Source organism: Rhinichthys klamathensis, unplaced genomic scaffold (genome assembly GCF_029890125.1).
Source record: "Rhinichthys klamathensis goyatoka isolate OS25496 unplaced genomic scaffold, OSU_Roscu_1.1 h1tg000137l_1, whole genome shotgun sequence".
NCBI lineage: Eukaryota > Metazoa > Chordata > Actinopteri > Cypriniformes > Leuciscidae > Rhinichthys > Rhinichthys klamathensis.
This window is the reverse complement of record NW_026606672.1, coordinates 10,296-32,732: the sequence shown is the minus strand read 5'-3', so window position 1 is coordinate 32,732 and position 22,437 is coordinate 10,296. Positions and strand designations below refer to the sequence as shown.

The window sequence follows — 22,437 nt, the reverse complement described above, 5'->3', positions numbered from 1 at the left end:
CTGGGTGTGACCATCCCGACTGTGTTTGACTGTGGGACATTATGTACTTTATCTGCTGTCGTATAGATAGTCTGTATGCTAAATGTATATATATAGACTCTTATACAGTATGTAAATGTGGGTCAGGAAAAAAAAGAGGAGATTATGTGTACAGACAGATCTGCTGTTGGTGTCAGTGCTGTGGGATATATTAGATTGAGGGATTTCTAGGACAGACATCAGAGAACATTCAGATTGCCCTAAACCACATACACACAGTTCAGGATGTCCTCATTTATTTGCCATATACGACACACATCATCGTCACACATGCTATATGTGTAATGCTCCTGACAATAATGCTGGTACAGTTTAGAAATATACAGTATTAGATAAATGTTGGACTAACTCTACATTATGACTGCATTTTAGAATAATAGTACAGTCATCAAAACTGAAATAACACAGTGAGGAAGGCTGGGAATTATGTAGTGACCAAAATATCAAAAACAGATCAAAGCTATCTCATGATTTTGTTGCCTCAAAGTAGTTACTTTTTTAAATTGAACTTTTGACTGGTGCTCACTGTTGTAGTGTAGAGTAACACAATTTGTGCACTATTTTTCTCTTTTAGGCAAAACTGGTCTTATAATTTGGATCAGAGAGGGAGTGATAGGAAGGTGATAATGCTATTTGAAGACGAAGATGGCCATGGTTATGAAATCTCTGACATATGACGAATGACGGCATATACAGTATAGGTTCGATTTGATTAGTTGTGTTGACAGTAAGTTTGGTTTTGATCTGAAAACTTGATAAGAGAAATTCTTTGATAAGAGGATTGAAAAAACAGGTTTTGAGAACTTTACCTTTGCATACCATATGTATATTAAGAGATAACATTTTCTATTGGCAAATTCTCTTTTGTTGCACCTTTTTTCATTGTGAATATTTGCATGGTAATCATGCTTATCAGTCGCAGATTCGAATCTCAGATTCAGATCATCAGATATAAATGACTTTTGGGAATCAGAATGTGTTCAGAACATATGATCTTATGATTGATATATATATATATATACAGTATATTGTACTATATATACACTGATGTATTATATAGTCGTTGTAATAAATATCTTTCTGGAGTAAACCAATTAACTATCTAAGTGTCCGATAAATGTAGTTATTGTCTCCCAAAAGAAAGAACCGATTCTGAACAGCCTGAAATGAGTTGTCAGTAATTCCACTCTTACTTCTTGCACGAACCTACGTAGGTTTGTAATATAGTCCTCATTAGCTGACCGTGAACAACATCTACTTTGACCCACCCTCAAACACTGTAGGTGTAGTTGAGGTCTGAAATAGTTTTGTTCGCATTGTCGACATGTTGAGAGAAGAATCGGTTTTCTGTGCTACGAAAGTTTACTATGCATGCACTTCCAAAGGATGTGATTGACATGGTAAAACCAGCACCATTGTTACTGTTCGTATCACTGTATACAAATGCTGAGGAAGGCTCTGGAGCTGAAATTCAGATATGGTAATGGCTGTTTAGGGCGACGACAAACATGACATATCATCTAAAAGTGGTAAGCTCACTTGTCTGCGTTAGCTTGCCCTGTCTGTTTTGAGTAGGCTATATGAACATTAGAATTTGCATATTTCAATGTTTTAGTGTGATAACCTAACTTTTTTTTTTTTTTTTGGAGCCTAATGTGCAATTGCGCTGTGCCGACTGTTTGTGTTAGTTTTGAGCCTAAGATGCTTTATTTTTCAGTTATGCACTTTATTTCGTTTCTGCTCTTGATCTGGTTTGTTTAATAAATATTCTTTTTTTTATTAAAGTGGATGTGCCTTTTGTGTTTATTAAGAGTAAAAGCTTTAAGTTAATAGTCTATTCGTGTCTCAGCCGCGAAGCTGAGCTCCTATGTTCAGCCTCGCTCTGTGCGAGAACATGCACAGAGCGGCTGAAATGATAGTGTCTGACAGTTATAACTTATTATTACAACATATGACAAAAATAATTGTCTAAATTATGTTGCATATTCCTCAACAGTTCTTGTGATGATATCATTAGTTGACAACATAGTACTATTTTCGGAAATCATAGGCTATGATATTGCGCAGGTGCACGTGATGCAACGCTGTCAGAGCCGACAGACTCGTGTGTCAGACTCATTTCAGTGCAAAATAATTAGGTCAAAAACGATTTAATATACTGCAAATAGCCTACTAGTTTTTTTATGTTTATTTATAATTCATTTAGGCGGACAACAAGGCTGCCAAGTACTGCGCACTGTGCGCAGCTAATTAATGTAACGTTTTTTAGTTTAACATTTTTAGTCTATTTTTAGTCGAAAATTTCAGGACTTCAGTCAACCAAGATTTTCTTTGGTTGAGTACAATTTCCATTACGCGCTGTAAGTGGTGGACCAACCACAACAGACTGAGCCATCTGACCAATCAGAGTTGGCTATCGGAAAGGAGGGGTTTAGAGAGACTGAATCCTTTATCGGACCGCTTCAGACACTGAGTAATTAGGTGAACCTGCAATGTATATTATGAGAAATTTAAAGTGTTTTTTGACCTTGAATCCATGTTAACATATTGAAGCCCTCCAAAACAAAGAAAGAACCTTTAAAATAGCATAATAGAGGCACTTTAATTGTAAGTTTTATGCTATTTTCATACTGTTTTATGTCTGTCAATTGCATCTTTAACGAAAACTAACATATAATAGACAAATAAATATATGCAGCAGCTTCATGACCCACGCACGTTAATTGAAAGCTGTACTGTACCACTAAACTAACACATGTATAGAACTACTAAGTTATTAAAAAGTGTTTTATTTTTTCTTCTTCCCCCATGTCTTTTCTTGCCAATGGCACCAAGTAAGCCGCCACGACTTCCATTGGTCCTTTCTCAGAAACACACAGACACATTGTATGCTTACATAACTTCATTCGCTGTGGGGATGCAAATTCAATACAGTGCAAACAGTACATTTTAATTCTTCCTCTCTCACACACACACACACACGCACTGAATTTGCAGTGGACTTTGGCCTGTACCAGATGGCTTCTGCTCTGCTACAGGACTGTCTCTGAGAGGGGAGGGCAGGAGAGCGGAGCAGAGGAGGGTGGGGGGTGGAAGAGTATGCAGAAAAGTGGCAGTGGTCTTTTCACTGAGCGTTTGTGTCTGGAGTGTTCACTAGCTTCTACCACACTCTCTCTCTCTCTCTCTCTCTCTCGCTCTTTTTGCTCAGGGAAGAGGTTTAAACTGGATTTAACTGAATGAGGAAAGAAAGTAAAGTGAAATAGAGGAGCAGAGCAGAACGTGTGTTGTACATGTTTTTCAGATATCTCTGCATGAATATAAAGAACGGTCCCCACACGGAACGGACGGCTGAAGTTGTGGAGTAGTGGGTAAGTATATTTCTGGAGTCTGGCTGAGTGTGTGTGTGTGTGTGTGTGTGTGTGAGTGTGTGTGAGTAAGTGTGTTTGTGAGGTTAGGTTTTGATACCATGAGCATGTTTTTCTCAGTACAGTTTTTCACTTCATGGCAATGGGAGGGTCTCAAGTTAGCACACAGGTTTTCTTCATCTAAACACGTGGCTTTAAATGTCTTAAACGTGATTTAAATGTAACAGTATTTCACTTTGGGAGGCTTATGATCAGTTTAGAAGGGTAAAAAGACTATATTTTTGCAGACAAGAATGTTTGATTTGCATGTACATACTTGATAAAAGTACTGTTGACATTATGTGTACTCTGTGAAATCTGTAAAAGTGAGAAATATTGGGATCCGTGTGCATGTGCTGTATGTGAGTTATGCTATATACTTGAATGAATGTCATACGAATTTATATGCATGCATGCATGCGTGTGTGTGTGTCGTATACTCATCTGGAATGTTTGCATGTGTGTTGTGGATGTGTATTAATCCTAACGGAGGGGTTGCTCACTGCTGCAGTGTATGATGGACTCAGCTGCCGTCTTTTTCCTCGTCTGTCTCGTCTGTGTCTCCTTTGTTCAGACGTCCAGACATCTACTGCATCCAGAAATAGAGACTCTCTCTCTCTTTCTCTCCCTAGTGTTTTGAGGGGCACACACAGAGACATAGTTTCAGACGGCATCAAAGCAGTTCCTCACAGCTGTCTGCATATGCCGTCGACTGATTGATAAGCCAAGCGATGCAAGAAAAAGCTCTGATTCGTTCTTATCGCTCCCTAATCCATACAATCGCTCCTCAGTTACTTGCTAAAGGGCTTTGAATTGTTTATGCTTATGCTGCATTAGCAATGTGTGCACGCAGCCTGCAAAAGTTGTCGGGTAACTTTTCTGGTTCAGGGGTGGTTGGATGGTAATCTGCATGAGAGTTTGAAAATATACAGCATGTCCAAAAGGATATCCTGAGGGGAAACCGCCTAAAATAGCCACACTTTTTAAACTTCATTTCAAACTCTTATCGCAAGTTTTGTGCTTATGGAGAACGAAAGAATCTGTGGCAGAGAAACTGATAAAAGACAGAAAGAAAACAGAGTGAACAAGCAGAAAGGGAGGTAGAGATACAGACTGAGAATGAGGGAGAGAAAAGGGCTTACTAGGAAGAGAGACACATGCGGTCTTTGCATGCCGTGCATTCTTAGTGGCTGACCCCTATGGAAAATAACAACAGGCACATGTGAAGGTCATGCAGTCATCATCCTCCCCTCTGACCACTTGCACACACACACACACACCACTGGTCATATAGTGGACTTTCAACACTTGCTTCGCTCACAAACCTTTCTGTCAGCACTTGATAAAACCTCCTTATTCAAGTCTTCATTGCTTTATTCGGTTACACTGAGAGAGAATGAGAAAAGTGGGACAAAATCAAACAGAGGAGGCACCTGTGATTTAAAGTGTTTCTTGTTGTATCTGATTCAGTCTGATCTCATCCCTTTCCTCCTTTTTTTAATCTGATTAGTTCTCAGGTTTTTTCTCAGCTGGCTCATACTGAGGAGCGAGAGGTCACGATGACTCCCATTGTGTTTGTGAAAGGAGATGATGAGGTCATGAGGGACTTTGGTCCTTCACAGGTCAAAGTTCAGATTACGGGCAGGCTGTGTTCTTGGTTGGATGCTGTTTTGAGTGGCTAAACTGAATAAGATGAACCCATTAGATTAGGTTATACTTAAATATGTAAATATACTTATATGATATTTATTTCTTGCCGTTTGTTAGAACGTGAATAAACTAAATGTTCTACGTTTTTCTTTATGAATGGACGATGATGCAAATTTTTTATTTGTTATTAGCATCCGTGGGATTTTTGTGAATACCCCTCCTTACCTTTGCTCTACTTCCGTCTTCCTGCGCTGTTACGCAATGTCTGAAGATTTCACACTCTGCCTTGTAAAAAATAAATTATTTAAACCACAGTGATCATATATAATTAATGAGAAACCATCTGCATATATATGATCTATATGAACTATTGCTATTTAAAAAGAACCATGCGATCTTCTGCTGAGATATATGAACTCAGTTATGTCAGTTTCACAATATTGAGAAAATTTAATTCTGATAATTTCATGGCATTTAGTTAAATTATTTTAATTTTACATTTCAGGCTCCGTGAAGTGAATTGGAGGCACTGCAGGGTTCACCACAAGATTTCAAAATAGTTGTTGATAGTGTAACTTGACCTCAGCCAATGGCGTCGCTCAGAGCTGCTTTAATCCCTCCCACATGTAAACAATGGCATGTTGCCCAGAGCAACTGCCAAAACCGCCATGCCTCATATGAACTGACCGAAAGTGCCTTTTCCCACCCCTCTCTCTCTCTCTCTTTGCCGTATTCTATTACTCCTTTTCTGCTTTCTTTCTGTTGTTAGTTCACAGGAAGAGAAAGAAAAGAGTTGCACCTGTAGTCAATGTGCTTTTGTGTTCGGGCACATGTATTCTCAGTTGTATTTGCTTTGATTAAACAACACATTTTTATTATTATTTTTTATTATTATTATTAGATCAATTGATTTATGTTATCCAATTTTTAATCCTTTCGGAGTTTTTATAGCAGACCAGGGTCTTTCTTAGCATGTTTAGTAGTATAAAAGTAAAATTAGGCTATATTATTATCTAGCTAAAAAAAAAGAAAAGAATAATTGCTTACAGTATCATAATTACTTTTATCTCATGTGGGCTCATCTTATTTATTGGGATACAAAGCAAGCAGGACTTCACTACTTGTGGTTGCCTTTATGAAGAAAAAAAACCAAGCATCATATTGCTCAATCCAATTAGCAATTATTGCTTGCTAAATTCAGAAGAGAAGAATGTGCCGACTGAAGCTCGACTATCAGCACGTGTAAAGTTGACTGTCCTGTCCATTAAATTCAGTTGTCAGCTTATAAATGCAAAGGAGTGTATGAGACTGTTTGAGCTAGATGAAGTCTGGCAGTCTGTATTTAAATTTAGTGTGTGGCAGCTAGAAGGGCAGCAATGCTGAAAATACATTGAGGACTATGTCTGGTTTTCGATTTGCTATTATTACAGATCCCAGATGTTTTTAGTTTCTATATGGTCAGAAACTTAACAGAGCATACAGCTCAAAAGTTTGGAGTTGGAATGTTTTTAAAGATGCTTTTGAAAGAACTCTCTTATATGATCAATTACACAGTAAAAACAGTAATATTTTGAAATTTAAATAACTTCATTTTATTCTTTTTAAATGCAAAGCTAAATCGTTCATTTCAGCATTTAAGCATAATTTCAGCAACATTACTCCAGTCTTTAGTGTCAAATGATCCCTCAGAAATCATTCTAATATGCCGATGTAATCGATCTAATATGGAGCTCAAGAAGCATTTCTTTTTATTGTTAATGTTGAAATCGGTTGTGCTTTTTCAGGATTCTTTGAATAGAAGTTTAAAAGAACAGCAATATTTTTAAACAGAAACATTATAAATGTCATTACTTTTCCGATCAATTCATCCAAAGTGTTTTCTTTAGGAAAAAAAAAGATAATTTTTTTACTGACCCCAAACTTTTGAACGTTAGTGTGTTTTACATTAGTACTGTTAATCTAAGATAGTATACTTAATAAAAGTAAACTGACACAACATACCACAATAACATAATGTAAAATATATTGCTCGAGGAACTCTCCGGAGATCTCTCTCCACACTCGGTTTCATTTGACGCACTAAACAGAAGTAGACTTTGTGACCTCATTATAATTGGCTAAACACTAACATTAATGACGCAAGTAGGTGACAGATGTAAGAGCTGTAAGATCAGGAGGAGAATTCGGAAGAAAACAGGACAGATAAACAGAAAGCGAGACTTTGAATCTGACACGGATAGTCGTGTTGTAGATGAAGAAAGAGAGAGTGAGACAGAGATGCCTTGGGCTAAGTCTGACCCAGCTGTGTAAAAATACCATCTATACACTAGGGCTGGGCGATAAAACGATAACGATATGTATCGCGATAGACACGTGAACGATATCAATAAAAAATGTGTTCGATAAAACGTTCGATAATTTTTTTTTTTCCTTCGTCGGAAGAAACCACAGGTTGCGAAGCAAGTTTGGTTGCATTAACAAAGGCACTCGCTCTCTGGTAACCTAGCAACGTAGGGAGTGACAAGCTCAGGCAATCATGTAACGTGTCAGTTTGGTTGCGCCATATACATATTTATTATGTCTATGGGTTGCGCCATCGAAAAAAAGGTTGTTTGCGCCATCGTTGTCTCGTGCTGCTGCTGGGTTCCTCATCAGTAACCGGCGATTGATAAGCAGAAAATGAGTGCCCTTCATCTGCATGCCATGCAGGCTAGAATTGCGAAACATTATTGGATAATTCGCTCTATTCGCGTTTGATGTGAACACAGTATAATGAACAGGCTGCGATGTCAAGATTGCAATGTGTGTGTGTGTCCGCGCGCGCGAGAGAGAGAGGCACGAGAGAGAGAGACACGCGGGCGCGATCGAACAGTGGAGACATAAAAACATACTCCGTCATTTTGTTAATACAGGACATCAGTCAGTCTGCAAAGTGTTTACAATATTTGTGTAGGCCTATACTCGCAATAAAACACAACATTGTCCTTTTGTCACACTGTATTTCTTGTCAAACTGTAGCCTACAACTGTACACACCGTTTTAAAAGCAAAACATATTTATTCAACCCCTTTGTAAAACAGTCTGTGTTCCATCTTTTGGACATTCATCATATGGCATTGGTTTTCATTTCTTGCCCTCAAAACAGAGCACTAATCTCTTTATTTTGAAGTTACACATTGATTAAAAAAGAAAATTAAATTTGTTGGTAGTATTATTTTATACGGAAATCAATTATTTATAATTCTGATGAGAATAAAGTTAGGGTTAATTAAAATTAAGGAAAACAAATATATTGATCTGAAATATAGCAAATTAATTTTAAATTCATTCAGGTACAATTACCAAACATATCTCATATCTATCTTTTTATTAGTTTAATTAATAAACCAATTATATAAAACTATTATCAGTGCACTATAAATAAACTGGTTCTATGCCTTTATTAATAAAACTTATTTAAAAAATACAAGGCTTAAGACATTTATAAAAATGCCTTCTATATTTCTGTTTTGCTTTTCACTCCATTGTACCGAAATCGTACCGAACCGTGATGTCTAAAAAAAAAAATCAAGCAGGGGGCACATACGATCACAAACCCCCACCACCCACGTCCCGCCGCGCCACTGTCACCTTTTTTACTCTGAGGAGTTTGCAGGTCTGATTGTGAATTTAGACTTATGTTTACATTTTAATTATTTGAGTTTTCCATGGTTGTGTTGACATTTCTGTCTTGGGATTGTAATCAGAGGAAGGTTAAGTTTAAAATAAAAATGTTTAAATGTAATATATTTTTTCTTCTGGTCCTTATTTTAAATGGGTCATAAAAAAATCAATAATTATCGATATCGACCGATATGAAACACTGATATCGTGATACAGTTTTCAGCCATATCGCCCAGCCCTACTATACACTCTCAAACACTCTAGTCAACTGAAGATTCTGTTTATCTCCCTGTGCCTCCAACCGAAACAGGGACACAACTCCCCATCCAGAAATAGATCAAACATAGTGTGCTGGAAATTACACTAGAGAGTCCTGACAGTGTTCATATAGGTTTGGTTGTTGTTGGTGTTTTTCCTATTAGAATATTATGGGTATTGAGAGAAAGGCTGCTTACTACAACTAGATTTTTTCTCTTACTACAACTATTCTAGAGTTTATGGTTGTGAATGGTGCTACAGAGATTAGATTAGTGCATCTACTGTATATGCATCCCAGAATAGTCCAAAGAATGACAGGAAGTGGGTTGCCACAGTTGCAGGGGTCAGGCAGGGTCAACTGTGCTGTATGTGTGACTGGATGAGACTGGAGGAATAGAATTTGAGCAGCTTATACTGGTACACGCACATAGCTTCTTGGGGACATTTGACAAATGGTGTGACAAGAATACAGTTCTTCACTACACCTTTATTCACAGGGCTCAGGCATATTTATATTTATAGTTGTGCATTATAAGCTTTAGTGATGCAAATTCTCACATATAAAAAAATATGTTCTGACAGTCATGCAAATGAGTATTTTGTATTGTAAAACGTTTCCCTTTGGTTGTCGATGTGTCTCTGTTTTTCTATACCCAATGACAGCAATTCAGAGAAACATCAAGAGATTGTTCTTTCATAGCTCAGGAAAATGTTCTGTAATTAGATAAATTGGTGCCATATGCGTTATTGGAAAATATTACATTTTCATTTAATTTTGAATCATTTTTCGTATCATTTTTTTTTATGCTCATTTCCCCTATTTTTACATTACAATTAGCTGCGCTGTCATCTTACAATCAAAGTTCTTTAATTTTTAAAAACACTATTTTTTACACTGTGCATGATAGTGTTATGACACCTAAATGAACTTGTGGCATTAAAAATGATTGATTGTAGTTTTTAGTGTTTAAGTTTTAATTTATTCAGACAAATAGAATATTGTCCTTAACAAGAAAATTATTATTTTATTGCATTGACCAAAGTTTTAATGTGTGCTTATGTTTTATTAGTCCCAATGAAATCAAAATTAAAGTTTTAGTATGACATTTATTTAGGTTATCTGTAAGCTAGTGTGCTCCAAAACAATGACAAAATTCTCATTTAGAAGATAAAAGCTTTCAAAACTTAGTCTCTCACTTCCGCCAAAATGGATCAATGATTTTGATGACATCTCAAATTTTCTGTCCAATCAAATGCTCTCTAGAATTCGAAGCGTCCCGCCCCTTACACTATACATAGACACTGAATGCACTCCTCGGTTTTTTTCTTAGATGTTTCTACTAAAAAATGTTTCCTTAGGAGAAGATAATTGAAATGACTGACTTTTAATATTTTGATAAATCTTTGCAGTGTGTGAACATTATCTGAAATTTATGCGGTTAGAAACAGCAAACTTAAGCAAACAAAATTGCTCTCAATTTAATCTCAATGCTGTCTGGTAGAACTATTTTTCTATTATACTATTCTATATAGATATTAAAGAGATCTAATTTCTTTTTTTCTTTCCTTTTTTTTTTTAAAATGAGAAACACACAGACCGCAGCGAAACAATTTGGAAATAGCACACTCCCGGTTGTCTTCCAGCTTCCTGCTGCACTGGGAGGTGCCAAAGAACACGTTCCAGTCGTTCTTCTGTGTAGTTAATCCAACCACAGAGAAAAATCACATTCCAGCGTTAATTCATGGATTAATTTCGGTAAATTTAACATCAGAGCACAGCACATGTTTCAGAAACATCTGTTTATGGCATTCTTGTGCAAGTCTTTTGTGGGTTTTGGTGTATTTTGCAGATATGAAACAGTCACCTTGTCTTTGTTTACTCTATCCAGCAGAAATGTATCTTAACACATCGTTAGAGTTTCAGCATTTCTTAGCAAAACATGAGAGTGCCTCTCTGTGTACATTACACATGACAGAATGAGACTGTGTATGAAAGTTAGCTAAAGCAGTTGAAGAAAGCTAAGTGACCGCTGTGTTTATCATACTGTCATATGTAGAAGTCCAGAGAAGCATGTGGCAAGTGTACGCGCACAAAACACACACTGTACTCAACCGTTAGTCAACATGAAATGCTGTTCACAACACATTAAATCTATAATGTACGTCATTATGGAAGTAACGGGAATTCATTTTGATGTTAACAGTGTGTATTTCTGAGGGAAACATAATATTAATTGAGAAAAGAAAAGTGGAGTGGGACTTTTTGTCCATTGGGAATTGATTGGATGATAAAAAGTGTGTTACAGACCTGAATAAACGTTTGCAATACCCAAGCAGCTATTTTTCTGTTTGTTGACAGTATCCAATAGCCTGCAAGGCCTTAGTGACGTGAAAAAAGGGAAAGTTGTTTTACAAGGAAAAAAATTACTGTTTAAATATTACAAATACAGTTTTTTTTTCTTTCAATAATAACATACTCTGATAAATCATTCATAATAAGACCAGGAGGATGCATTAAAAAACTATAATACATTTTGATTGACTTAAGATGCTATTCTGGCCATGTTTAGACCAATCTGGTTGAAGAGACATTTGGAATAGCCTGTTATAGGCTTCCTATTTTCAGGTAGAAAATATGACAAAATGTGAGACTGGAAACCCAACTCCCCATATGACATACATTTCAGTGGTTAACTGAGAAGCCAGAATGCCAGTAACGATGAAAGAGCTGTGGGTTCTCTTAAACAGGTAAATGACCGAGGTGTCCGTTCTAAAGCCAGAAAGAGAAAGAACCGGTCTGGAATGTAGTTTGACAGGCAACATGTATGTCGATACAGTTTCAGGACATCTGGCCACAGTCCAAACAAGGAACTCTTTGAGGGATATTTTTCTTCATTCCTTTTTTTCCCATGCACCATTCACTAAACGCCACAGAATGTCTCTTATTTGACCAAAAGATAGTTTAGACTAAGAAGTGTCTAGGGCGGTTTCCCTTTAGAACTGTTTTCATGTGTTTGTTCTAAATTCAAACCTAGTCCATTTTCAGCATGATCATTGTATGTATGTAGAATGGACACATGACTTCACCCTAATGGATAGAAATGATGTTTTTACTAGCGCAATAATCAGCAAGGGGTCCATGTTTTCCCTGCATTTGTCTGCCGCTCAGGAAAGGAAGGAGCCAAACATATGCGCGTGTGTGTGTGCTGGCAGTGTCACATGGAGAAGGCATGTGTGTTTCCTCCCAGAGAGGCCTCCACTGAGTGTATGTGTACGCATGTATATGAATGAACTTGTTGCACTGCAGCAGTTTCCAGGGTCACAGGGTGCAGCGTTTTCAGAGCGGCACTGTATGTTTACAGTGCTCACGCACATACATTCAAAGACATACATTAACCTACTCACCTACCCAGAGAGGCCTCTTAGGGTGGAAACCCAGTTCGTTCTCTCTAAAAACACACAGCTGTTTTGTACAATTTGATTCTTTGTGTTGTCCAGTTAAAGAAATATTCTAAGTTAATCTAAATCCAGTGTTTGTTATATAAGGTTGATTACCACAAAAAAAATTATGTAAACCTTTTTTTTTTCAATTACACTTTTGCATTTAGACACTTACAATTGAAGTAAATGGGGTCAATTTTTTAAGTTTTAAAAGCAAAAGAAAAGTGATGCTTAATTTTATAAAAGCAATTCTTTAGCTAAAATGTGTTTGAGCTGTAAAGTGTTTGTGGTGGTGTTTACAGTCCTGTTTAAGGTTTTAGACTTTTTTTTTTAACTTTTTTTTTTTTCAAACTGAAATCATGTTAACACGCTTTGTTTACATCTTGCGATTATACTATTGAAACAGTATGTAATGTGGAAATACATTTTTGTGGTAATCAACATTATGCCACAAGTTATGTCAATCGAGCTTTAATGTTCCTTTTAAACCTTCCTGTAGCGAGGACTTTCTAACCTATCTAGTAAAGCTAAAAATAGAAGGATCAATAAAATTCTCAAGTGTGTAAATCTGTCAAATGATTTTCAACCTTTTTGAACTGATTTGAAACTAATTGAACTACCGGTATGTATACTTTTCTGAAAATTCGTGGAGTAAATAATTTACTTTTATAAAAGATAAATTATATGAAAGTCTGAGGCCAAAGAGAAAAAGAAAGGACAACTACAGGGAAAATTGGAGACATGAGAGATGTAGTGTAATACAGAAACAGTCAGACTGTCAAAGGCTCTATTGTCTTTACTTTGCTCTGGGCTCAAGACATCCGCATAGTTGTACCTCTCCATGGGGCATTTGCACAGCTGTGTGTGTGCATGCGCGGGCGTCCTCTTACGCAGTATGGGTTACAGTGTAACTGTCAGTGTTTTCTCTAGGAAGAGTGTTTGTCTTACAGGCCGCTGGAGAGGCCCTTTTGTTTAACTTGGTGAAGAGGATCATCCTCAAAGCGAAGGCCTTCAACAATACAGTACCGTACGCTTACACTGTAGTTTAGTCAATGTATGTGCTTGTAGAGTATGCGTGTGCGTGTGTGTTTGAATGGGTCTCTGCAAGTTTGTTTAGTGCCTACGCTCCAAGAAAACAGCAAGCTGTGGCCTTGCTCAGTTATTACAGTTATTATCTGTGTTTACATCCAAGTTGCAAAATTAATTTAGGTGAGAAAAAGTAATGTCGCATAAAACATTTCCAAAGGGAAAAAGTGACATTTCAAACCCCATGCTTGAGAAAACAAAATCATCAATTCTGTGGAAATTGGCTACTTCCTCTCAGATGTTGGCAAACAGTTTATGGACTGGCTTTGGGTCCAACATTTCTAAATGACCAGAGAAACATCTTTTCTTTTTTGTTCTCAGAGCAAATTATTCAGTTACACAAACTTGTTGAGGCAAAGACACGTGGCTTTTGTGATGCTTATCTAGGAATTTATTCGGTAAATGTGTAGTCATCGTGGTCAATATGCATGTCTTCTTACTGAAAAATACTTTAACCACCTGAAGCAAGCATATTTTATGTATGTTTTTTGCATTTTGGTATTTCCAAACACTTTTTTTAATGTAGTGTCCTTAAATTCACAAATTCAAATGAAACCCAGACTGACGTATTTTTCCCCCAGTTTCTTACCCCAGCGTTTAAAAATTTGCTTATGCTAAATGTGGATCACATGAGTTTTTCATTGTTTGTTTTTTCCCAAAAAGACAAAAACAATTGAATCAACAATATTATATTAACTTGTATTTAATTTGCATCTTGGTATTTCTAAACAGTATATTTATGTAATGTGTAGTCTCCACATTTACAAAAATATATGGAAACATATAAACATATGGATGTTTTTTTTCTCGTAGTTTCCCATTCTTAAAATTTATGCTAAATGTGGATCCCATGAAGAGTTTTTCAGTGTTAGATGTTTCTCTGGAAAATCTGTCCTATACCTGCTTTTTTTCCTGTAAAGGACTTGATCACACGTCAGTATCCACATGCTTGTTTAGTTTCTCACTGTAATAATCACTATCAGCTCATAGTATCAAGGGCTACATGATCAATAACGCTGAACCTGAAGACTTCAGATCCGTGGTCATAGTTCAGAATTCTGTGTAAAGGGAGTCTGTGAAACAATAGTGCCCTCTTCTGGGAAGAGAGAAAAGAAAAGGCCAGAATAAGGCCAGCAACAGATAAGAGACACTGCTCTAAGGGGAATAGAAAGCTTTGCAGCAGATGTGCTCTTATAATAGTCCCCAATGGAAGCGAAACACCAACCCAAAATAGTGAAATCCAAACAGGTTAAATCCATCTTCAGAAAACTAACATGAAATCGAGATGAACACTCTTGCTTGGCTTGTAGGCAAGTTTTGATTGCCTCTTTTTAATGTCATTGAACTTTTGACTGTTTTAGGAAACAAAAAAAACTAAATGTAGCTCATGAATTAGTCACAGTATAGCTGAATGATAGACTAAGACACAGACATTCACAATTTGCACAGCGTCTCACAGTCAAACACACACACACACACACACTTTACTCATGTGCATTGGTAGAAATGGAGCTGTCTGGTGCCATGGCAACCAATGCGGATATCCACCCCAATTCCCACCCCCTTCCTCATCAGAAAGAGAGAGAGAGAGCGATACAACGTTAATTAAAATGGAAGCAGGGAATAACCGGAGATCGAGGGGAAAAAAAGAGAAAAGCATAGCTTCTACAAGATAAAAGGTTACACTTTGCCTGCAATACAAATAAAAAAAGGAAATGAGACGAATCCGGATTTCTGTGCTGTATGCGAGAAGTTGAGTGAAGTGCGTGAAATGAAGTCCAACATAATTAAACAAATTTGACACAATTCCAAATAACGAAAAAACTCCAATTTACAAGTAGGGAAATAAATTACCTACGATATATATATTTTTTCCTTTTTCTTTCATTTTAATAATGATTGTCTTAGCCACTTTTGCTTTGGCAATAAAAACGTGTAAATATTTGTCATGCAGTGAAGCACAAGGAAAAACTGAAACATTAAGACGCACACACACAGACAGGAAAAGCACCAACATGAGCTAAACAGGGCGCCAGGCCGGGGCATTTGAGGACATCGTGGGAGGGAGGAAAGTAGGGGGGAGGGACTAAGGTAGATTTAGAACAGGAGAAAAGAATAATTCTAGGGTACACAGAGAAATAAATGAAGGGATCGAGATAGGGTAGGGTAGGGTGGGGTGGGGTGGGGGGGTGGGGGGGGGGGGGGGGTAGAGTAAAGATGAGACACTCTGTTTCTGAGACACTCATGAGACATACAGTTTAAAACATTTCTTTAAAGGTTTGACTGTAATTCTTTCACTAAACTGAGTTTTTTTTTGTATGTCCCTTACAGATGAACCTACAAATTCAACATGGAATTGTGTATTTCCCACATAAGAGGTAAGAGCAATGTGAAATGTCCCTTGATATGCATGGTTGCAGTTCTGTAGTGAACCTGCAGGTGGCAGACTGTCACACCAGCGTCCTGTTGGAGCTGTCTTCGAAACATTACCCAGCAGAACAGTGTTATAAAAAGGGAGTGGTTGGTGGTACCGCCCCTCTATAGTCACAATTCATGAGTCAACCAGATATGATCATCATAATTTGGTTGTGCATGTGTGAGTGTGCTCCTATAGTTGGAAAGGTATTCCACATACTACAATCTCGCTTTTGTGTACTGTCCAGCTCTTACAGAATATGTGGAGAGCACGAACGTGTATTCAATCGCTGTACATAATTAGCTAAATATTATGGAAGCCTTTTTCCATCTGAGAGTAAAAAAAAAAAATGTTACATAGCAAGATACAGTTACATTGTGAGATAGTTACATAACACAAAATGTCACAAAAAGCATTGTGACATTATCTTGTAACTGTGACTTTCTTTCTCTAAATGTTTTATTATCCCACAAAGTTGCAATTGCAAGATGTAAAGTCAAATGATGTCATATAGTGAATCACATTGCGATAAAGTTGCATTAATGAGAAACACAAGATATAGCATGTCGTATTGGGAGATATTAAAGGACAAGTTCGGTATTTTACACTTAAAGCCCTGTTTTAAGATCGTTTCTGATGAAATAGAACAGTTAAGATTGAAATTTGGACACATGCTGCTGGCCCGAGAATTTTTGGTTTCTGTGGTTGAAACCTGTTGGAAAGCATCTTTTGCGGCGATTTTTGTGTGAGCATATCAGTGAACACCCCTGACCACTCGGTGAGTTTCACGTCTTTGTAAACTAAAGTTTAATGCGTTTTAGGAAGGATTGTTCCAGTGCACCTATGCAACCATTGTGGAGGGGGGGAGGTGCAACCACAGAAACCGAAAATTCTCGGGCCAGCAGCATGTGTCCAAATTTCAATCTTAACTGTTCTATTTCATCAGAAACGATCTTAAAACAGGGCTTTAAGTGTAAAATACCGAACTTGTCCTTTAAGTCAATCGCAAAATATAATGTTGCAATAAGTCACAGTTGCGACACTGATCACAAAAATCACAATTTGGAGAAATAAAGATGCATTTTGAAATGCAAAATTGGAATTATGAGAAACAGTTGCAACTGTGAAACAGTCACAATTCTGAAAAAATCAAGTTGCATTTGCAAAATGTACAGTCACATTTTGAAAAATAAAGTTGCAATTACTAGACAGTCAAAACTGTGAGATATAAAGTCACAATTTGGAAGAAATAAAGTTGCAATTGTGAGATGTAGCAAAAGTGAGAAATAAAGTCTCATTTTGAAATAAAAAGTATTATTATGAGAATAAAGTTGCAATTTACTCTGAGACGGAAACAGGCATCCATTAAATACTGAGGTCATAGAAAACCTGCAAAAGTATTTTCTTTCTGAATCAACAGTAATCATATCAGGATTCAGCACATCTGTGCATTAAGCAAGAAAGTGAAAACATGACTCATCAGTCTCCTGGCACCCTCTTAGGGCCCATCTTTGCCATGGGATAGCTGCCCATGGATGTGCCCAATCAAATAAACCTTAATCTCTAAAGGCCTCCAGGCCAAACAGGCCGATCCGGCTCCATCCAGTCCTATACAGGCAAGCCACAAGTCTGCCTGGGCCTTGCTTGCGAAGTCATGCCCACTGCGCCCTCCCTGCAGCGGGTACGGGACTGAGGGGAAATGTCCTCCTCCCTCCCTTCTTTCTCTCACCCAGGCCTGTTCGAGATAGCCAATAGTATAACCAACTCGGACAAAGTTAAAGTGGTTCGAGACAAGCTTTCATCCAATCAGAGCACACTGCAGTAGAGCAAGCAGGTGGGTGGGGGGTGGAAAGGAGAGAGACAAGGGGAAAGACAAAGGAAACGGAAGATGGAGCGATTGACTTGGCACAAGGGAGAAGAATAGAAATCGAGATAGATGGAGGAGAAAAGAACATGTTGTTTGTCAGAGAGGAAGCAACGAGTATCGACTGTTGCTGCACTTATTGATCGTTCTCAAATGCTGTTTATCCAGCACAGTCACCGAGACATGTATCTTCACGTGTGCACACACCCAGACGCTGTGTGAATTTTGTAACATTTGTGCAATTGTTGTAACAACCGTAACTGCCTGTGTTCTTTGAATAGTAACACCCACATTGTGAATTCTGGACCTCAGGGCAGGAGACAGACACACTCCATGCGTCTTCCTGCCAAGATTCGCCAAGTTCACTCACCAGTGAGAAATTGGTTAGTGTAGCAGACTGACTCCTCCGCCTCATATCGCTCATCCTTTTCCAGCCATCAATAGACGGATGACCCAGGCGGACCAGAGTTGATGCAGGAATGGGCAGAGAGCAGAGCTCCCACACACACTGAGAGTCTATCTATCCTTGTCCGTTTCAATAGATGAAGGGAAGAGAGGTGATTGAATGAGTTCAGCTGCATTGCTTTGCATTCTGCTTCAGGACTGCAGAATCCTTCTGTCTGTTCATCTCTCCATCTTTTCATCTTCTGTCTTGCTTCCATTTATTGACCGCGGTTTGTCCTCTCTGATACCACACACACACACACACACACACACACAACACATACAGGAACACAGACGAAAAATACACAAACATCCAATGGGGCAACATTATCTAAAGAAGAAGGTCATATAATTTGTTGTTTTACAGATAAACCCTCTATCTCCTACCAGAGTTCATCAGCATATACTCAGAATACAACACATGCAAAGAATCCAATAAAATCTAATTGGCTTGCTGAATGGACTGCTAAAAAATATATTGTGCTGAGTGTGGGTATTCCCACAATCTTCCCTGACACTTTTGTTATTTGAACTTTCATACTGCATTATACTGTGTGTATATAGTTCAAATGTTTATGGTCGGAAAAATGTTTGTATATAAATTTTTTGTTCCACAATTGACATTGACACACATTTCTCATTGCACTGGCTGCCCTGATGCACTTTTATAATGGTAAAATGTTGATGAAGACAGTGCAATCCATTTGCAGGCTTTATCCTGTCTATGTTAGAGGAGATCTCCAGATGGACATGTGATGAAAAACTATTAATATCCATTTAGTGTCCATCATAACCAGCTTCTTTGTGGCAAAGGCTTTCTTAGAATCACAGGCTCCAATTTGATTGGATGGTTTTATGCAATTTCTGGGAGTCAGGATGCACTGATTTTTATCAGGAGAACTTTGGCAAATCCAAAGTCTTTTTCAATCAAAGTTTATGGTTCATGGCATTTTTCAAAGATATTCAGAGATTGGTTTGTCAGAATCAGAAAGCTTTTATTGCCAAATATATTTACTAGGGGTGCAACTGTACATGTATTCGTCCTGAACCATCACGGTTTGGTGCATGCAGTCAGATAATGAATACAGTCAGTCACAGGCGATCCACACTCCAATCCAGAAGGGGGCGTACATGGTAATGCAACACTGTTTGCTAACCGCCAAAACAGGAAAAAGAGCAGAAGAAGAGGATCTGCACAGTACACACCAACCTAAAACAAGAGTTCAAATGGCACGCAAGAGCTTGCTAGTAGCCAAACTTGACGGAAAGGAAATCAGGACGACAGAAAGCAGCATTCTGTTTGTTTTCTTTATTTTACAAAAGCTCAATGTTTTGTTTTTATTGTGAGTGTACACAAATAGACAAAATAGACCCTTTATACCTAGTTTTGAATGATGTCTTACACTTATCTGTATGACCATAAATAACATTTATTTAATATTTTAAGTTATTTTCGCTGTTATAATGAGACAAAATCATTTGGTATTGAGACGATTTGTGTCGTGGAAGTCTCACTGAAGTGTCACGGCGTGTCCTGGAAATGGGAAGCCTCAGGTTCAGCTTCACTCGCTGTCTCCTCATGGAAAGGTGAAGTAGGCTCAAATAATACCACTTTTTCTCGTCGCTCATCTTTTTTCGTGATTTCTTGGAAAAAAAGCGTAATATTGAACTTTTGTGCATCCACCATTGTCACCTACCTCTGCCTCAGGGGGGACTAAATTCCGCCATTTGGAACAAACTGTAATCTGCACTTAATGTCTGTTCAAAATGAATGAAGAGAAACCTAGCATTGGGGATTTGTTTCTTTTTCCTGTTGTACCAAAATTGCATTGAACCGTGACGCCAAAACTGACTGTTGTACTGTTACACCGCTAATGTTTACACATACGAAGAATTTGTCTTTGTGAGAGAAGCTTCCACAGCACAGACAGTATGACAGCGACAAGCGAAAAATATATACAATATACAAAATAGACAATGTGTATGTACAGGTAATATGTTATATACAAATGTAAGGGAATGTAAATAAGAGGTATGGTGTGCTAAATAAATATTATAAATAGTGTTTTGTATTGCACGTTTATTGCCCAATGGGGGCATTTAACTGTTCATAAGGTAGATGTCCTGAGGAAAGAAACTTTTCTTGTGCCTGGCTGTTCTGGTGCTTAGTGCTCTGTAGCGCCAACCAGACAGCAACAGTTCAAAGAGAAAGTGGCCTGAATGTGAGGGGTCCAGTGTGATTTTTGCCAGCCCTTTTACTCACTCTGGATGAGTACAGTGCTTGGAGAGTGGGGAGGGGTGTACCAATGATTCTCTCAGCAATCCGGACTATCCGCTGTAGTCTTCTGTGGTCTGATTTGGTAGCTGAGCTGAACCAGACCTTTATAGAAGTGTAGAGGACAGACTCAATGACTGCAGAGTAGAACTGCATCAGCAGCTCCTGTAGCAGGTTGTACTTCCTCAGCTGGCGAAGGAAGTAGTACCTCTGCTGGGCCTTTGGAGTCAATGTGATTGTGCCACTTCAGGTCCTGAGAGACGGTAGTGCCCAGGAACCTGAATGACTGAAAGACTACAGTGCTGTTCATGATGGTGAGTGGGGGAGTGCTGTGGTGTTTCTCCTGATGAAGTCCACAATCATCTCCACTGTTTTGAGCGTGTTCAGCTCCAGGTTGTTACGACTGCACCAGACAGAAAAAATGGTATCACTTCAAAATGGTAAAATATAGCTACAAGATCTATCCATGCTTGATCCACTAAATTTTGTCTAACTAAATTTAGTAGAAGAGTCTCCATCAAAAGTTTATGAGATATTTTGGGTTGAGTTGGTATAAACAACACACAGAAAATGGCAAATGCAATATTTTTGTGAATATAGCTTTTTTCATTATTCTATTAATTGAATTATTTTTGGTTACGTGCCAATCTCATTATATCAGTGTTGGGATGCTACTTAGAAATAGTAGCTTGCCAAGCTATAATCTACTCATAATTTGTGAGTAGTTATTGTCTTAAGGTTACAAATAAGATCAGTGGATCTCAACCTTTTTGACTTGAATTGCCCCCCTTTGTCCATCAAAATATTCAAAAGCCCCTCATATTGGCTAAGATATTTCCTCTGGAGTTTCTGCAGTAATTATGACAATGCTGCTTGTTTTCAAACTTTTTTTATTAACAGAAACTGATGTTATGCTGCTATATTCCAGGCACCTTTATACTGTCACCACATAATGCACACAATAATTTATATAAGTAAAGCACATAATATTTACTATTGAACTAGGCAGGCATAAATGTGTTTGTTTGGATAGTTCTGCATTTCTATAGACTTAAATCTTTGTTCTTATCTGGATCAGAGTTTTTATTATTACTTTATGATTCTTTTAAAGCAGCACTGGAAGCCATTCGGGCAGATCGCCACATACTGCTCATACCAACACATTACCCCACTGAATGCCTGCCGAAGAATGCAGCACATCCCTCACCCTCCACCCCGCTATATCCCTCTGCCTGACTTTCTACCATCTCTTTTTCACCAACCGCGAAGGAAAGATGAAGATAGAAATTGAGAGAAAGATGCAAGATAATAAATTCGAGCATAAAATCTGTGAGTGGGAAGATATGTGGTTTGAGTGATGAATGACAGGTGTGTGCTGAATTTGATGAGTTATGATTCTGCAAAAGTATGTGTTTGAGTAGCGCATTACTCTTTCACCATTGTGTGTGTGTGTAGGGGGTTCAGCTCGGCAAGGTCTATTCTTCCTAATATGTGTGTGTTCTACAGGTATGACTCAGTGACGGATATGAGCAGGCATGAGGTATGTGTGCGGGTTTGTGTAGAGGATGTGACTCAGGAGGCATGCACTGTTGTTCAGCTTAAATCGTTCGATATAATGACAACTGGAGTAATCAGATTGTTCAGTAGTCTGAGCCAGCAGAGAAAGTGCTCTGTGACTCATACAGAAAGAAAGGGTGAAGCTCACACACACAAACAATATAACCCCATGGACCGTCATTCGCTAAACAGGAGATAATTTGCTATAAACATGAGATAATTCAGGGGGAAAACGCCTTGCAAGGTTGTTTGTTTTTCTAAATAGTTTATTTCATCTGTAAAATGTGTTAGTTGAAGTTAAAGCCACTCTCTCCCAAGAGACAATACCATAAACCTACCA

The 22,437-nt window shown here is 38.0% G+C and overlaps 1 long non-coding RNA gene across 1 annotated transcript; it reads left to right on the top strand.

Moving 5' to 3' along the window:
- Positions 1-3,090: 3,090 nt before the first annotated feature.
- LOC130089796 (uncharacterized) lies at positions 3,091-18,527 on the top strand. Its single transcript, XR_008807602.1, has 3 exons — positions 3,091-3,407; positions 15,873-15,919; positions 17,378-18,527. It is a non-coding gene; the product is annotated as an uncharacterized LOC130089796 (long non-coding RNA).
- The last annotated feature ends 3,910 nt before the right edge of the window (positions 18,528-22,437 follow it).